The sequence below is a fragment of the Triticum urartu genome, chromosome 4A (assembly GCF_056163025.1).
Source record: "Triticum urartu cultivar PI428250 chromosome 4A, HENAU_Tu73, whole genome shotgun sequence".
Taxonomy (NCBI): domain Eukaryota; kingdom Viridiplantae; phylum Streptophyta; class Magnoliopsida; order Poales; family Poaceae; genus Triticum; species Triticum urartu.
The window spans coordinates 341294880-341298382 of record NC_141876.1 but is presented as its reverse complement, the minus strand read 5'-3'; the positions used below and the strand labels follow the sequence as shown (position 1 = coordinate 341298382).

At 41.1% G+C, this 3503-nt stretch overlaps 1 long non-coding RNA gene across 1 annotated transcript; it reads left to right on the top strand.

The window, feature by feature from the left end:
* The first annotated feature begins 243 nt into the window (after window positions 1-243).
* Window positions 244-2132, top strand: LOC125553785 (uncharacterized). The gene is made up of 3 exons (XR_007304204.2): window positions 244-283; window positions 1620-1692; window positions 2071-2132. It is a non-coding gene; the product is annotated as an uncharacterized LOC125553785 (long non-coding RNA).
* Window positions 2133-3503: the final 1371 nt, after the last annotated feature.

The following is a 3503-nucleotide window of genomic DNA, read 5'->3' as shown; positions in this document are numbered from 1 at the left end:
TTAATTTCATCTCTCCTTGCTAGTTCTGAAATTGACTTCGCATCAGCCAACATTTGTCTGTTTATTCTTTCTCTTAACACGTAAATCCTTAGGTTCAGAATGATGATACTAGCTAGTGCTTATGGTATGACTTATGATCCACTGATTTAGATATGTAAAACTTAAATGTTCTTGCCAGTACTTATGAAGCGAATCCATCATTCTTTGCAGTGCCAAAATTTCTTACATATTCATCTTTGGGAGAAAGATCAAGGCATATAGTGGGCTACTTCTGCAAAAGGAGGTACGACTGCATGATTCCAGCTGGCTAGTAAATGTGTAGGTGATTTACATGACATTATCTGCAAAGTAATTTAAAAACCGAGGTTGAAAAAGTTTGTGTATTCATAATTCAGATTTGTCTTATTCCCAAGCATCTATATAAATTAAAATCATGTGAAAACATACTTGTTATCATTTAATAGAACCACCTGATTTAGCTTTGTGGGAATTATGTTCTCTCAACCTAAAAAGCACCGACACGGGGACGGAAAGACGGGGATACGCATACAAGGACACGGGATACATCATTTTTCAAAAATAGTCGTTCAGGGATACAGTGAGTATATATAAAATAAATAAGAAATATACAGAGTCAAAACAGAAAAAACAATGAGAAACTGCTGGGTCTGGATCCCACAGAGGATAGTTCGTATCTACGAACACCAGGGACCAGGCTGTCCTTTGATCTCACCCACGGACGGGTGGCCCCGGGGGTGGCGCTCCTGGATGCCATGCTCCCTAGAAACAAGTAGAAATCATTCAAGCGAGCACAACACGGGGAAGCAATTAGCAGCCTCTCAATTGAAGGAAATCATGTCACAAAGATGAAGAGGTTGAGGAGAGGCTACTGGCCTTGGGGTTACCTGCTCGAGTGTGGTTGCCTCCGGGAGGAGAAGCTGCTGGGGGAGGTGGTCGAGTCCAAGTGGCGGCGGCGCGTTCGCTGCTTGTTAGCAGCAGGTCGTTCGTTATGTGGCGTCCGTGCGTACGAGAGTTTGTATTGTGCCGTGGCTATTATTGGGCCTCCCGAGTCCCTCAACGTATCCCAGCCGTATCGATGCTTTTTTCTATTTTTTTAATTCAGGAATCATGGGATGCTGCGGGATACGTGTATCCCAGCTTATCCAGGCGTGTCGCCGTATCCCGCTGTACTAGGACATCAAATCGGCAGATTTTGCCGTATCCATGCTTTGTAGCTCTCAACTTCAAGTACTTCTGGAAATTTGAAAATCTCTACATTTATATGTATTGTTTTGAGAACTGCAGATCTTTGTTTGCAATCAAGGATGCTATATTTGTCGATGTACATAGTTTTTGGCATGTACCTCACTGTATCTTCATTATATTCTTTGTAAGGTGTTTAAGTCGTTTAACATAAGGACGCTCTTTTCAAAAGGCCCTCTTTTCTCCATCTATATAGCATAGTGCTATGGCTGGGACTGTAAAAAGTGATCAAATTATGATATTTCATAGCTCTTTAGAGGTGATGATATATGTTGGATGACGAAACAAGGATATTGTTCTGGTGCTTGCTTCGACTTGGGTGTTCAAAGAAGTGAAACTTTAACTAATCTGTTCAGGGAAGCAACATATTGCATTTAAAGTGAAGCTTCCTCTATGATATGGAGATGCAATCATCCATCTAAAGACAAGGTATGCTCATTTCTCTATTGTGTGAATTCAACATGGCTGAGCAACAATTTATTTGCTCATACTTTTTTCAATATTAATGCTTATTGCAGTTCCTGCTTAGCTTGGGAAATCCAAAGAAGAATGTTGCCCTTGCTACACTCCAGAGTACTGACCTATAATATAAAACAAAAAACTATGGGTGTTGACTTGGTACTCCCTCCGGGAGTAACTGTTTCTTGGTTGACATAACCACTAAAACAAAATTATTAGTCATATAGTAAGATTAACTATCACATGTCCTCCAACCTTTATATGTTGCTCTTTTGTTTAAATTTTACTTCCCTGTTAATTGATTTTCTTTGATGGTACCTTGCTATTCTCATTTCTTTATTGTTGTAGATTGCCAAGATAAATCGATGATGCATGGCTCAGAAGTTGATTACAAGATCGAGAAGGTGGCTACTATTAGATAGTTTTAGATTATGTTTTGGAATGTAATTTTTAGGGTCAATGTTTCAAACACTATGTGTTTAGATGGCTGAGTCGTTCAGTGCAAGGTTGAGAATCAGACTATTACTAGATAGTTTCACATATTGTAATCTGTGTATCATGTTCTTTGTAAAGCAATCAAGTTGATTTAATATATGTGACCTTTCTCATTGTTATGTTTGTGTCTCCTATGCATTATCAACATTAATGCAATAAGTTCTGGATGCTAATATACAAAATACCATTAATTGTCCAAGCAATACGATAATTCTTCTAGGCATTACAATGGTCATTTTCTAGGCTAGCCACCAACGCATATGAAGTGTTGTTGTGCTCTAGCTCTATATGTTGCTATCTTACAACACTTATTTATGCCATTTACCAACGCATGTATATATGTTGGTGTAGACCTTTGCAACGCCACCAACGGCAACGCATTTTAATCCGTTGGTGTAGACCTTAGCAACGCTTATATGGTCATACGACAACACATTGATGCGTTGCCAAAGGGGGGTTCTTGTTGTAGTGTTAGTAGTTTTGCAAAAAAAAAGAATAAAAAAAATTCAGTACTGGCGCACTCCATGTCTGGTGCGCCATTACTAGTTAGAACTAGTAACGGCGCACTTCGGTAGGATGCGCCATTAGTATGTATGTAAAAAATTATCACTAGTGGCGCACCTATTTTCTGGTGCGCCATTAGTGTCTTCCACACTAATGGCGCATCACTAACTGGTGCGCCATTAGTATATAGTAGTGGCGCACTACTTCCCTGGTGCGCCATTAGTGTCAATCCTATCTATAGCCCTTTTCCTAGAAGTGCAAAGGGAACAACGTATGTTGTTATGTGGTTTGACCGATAAAGATCTTCGTAGAATATGTAGGGGCCAATATGAGCACCCAGGTTCCGCTATTGGTTATTGACTGGAGACATGTCTCAGTCATGTCTACGTAGTTCTCGAACCTGTAGGGTCCGCACGCTTAAAGTTCGATGATGGATATATTATGAGTTTATGTGTTTTGATGTACCAAAGGAAGTTCGGAGTCTTGGATGTGATCACGGACATGATGAGGAGTCTCTAAATGGTTGAGACATAAAGATTGATATATTGGAAGCCTATATTTGGATATGGGAAATGTTCCGGGTGAAATCGGGATTTTACCGGAGTATCGGGGGTTACCGGAACCCCCCCGGGGGGTTTAATGGGCCAAGATGGGCCTTCGTGGAGAAGAGGAGGGGCGGCCAGTGCAGGCCATGCGCCCCCTCTCCCTCTAGTCCGAATTGAACAAGGAGGGGGGCGACGCCCCCCTTTCCTTCCTCTCTCCCTCCTCCTTCCCCCTTCTCC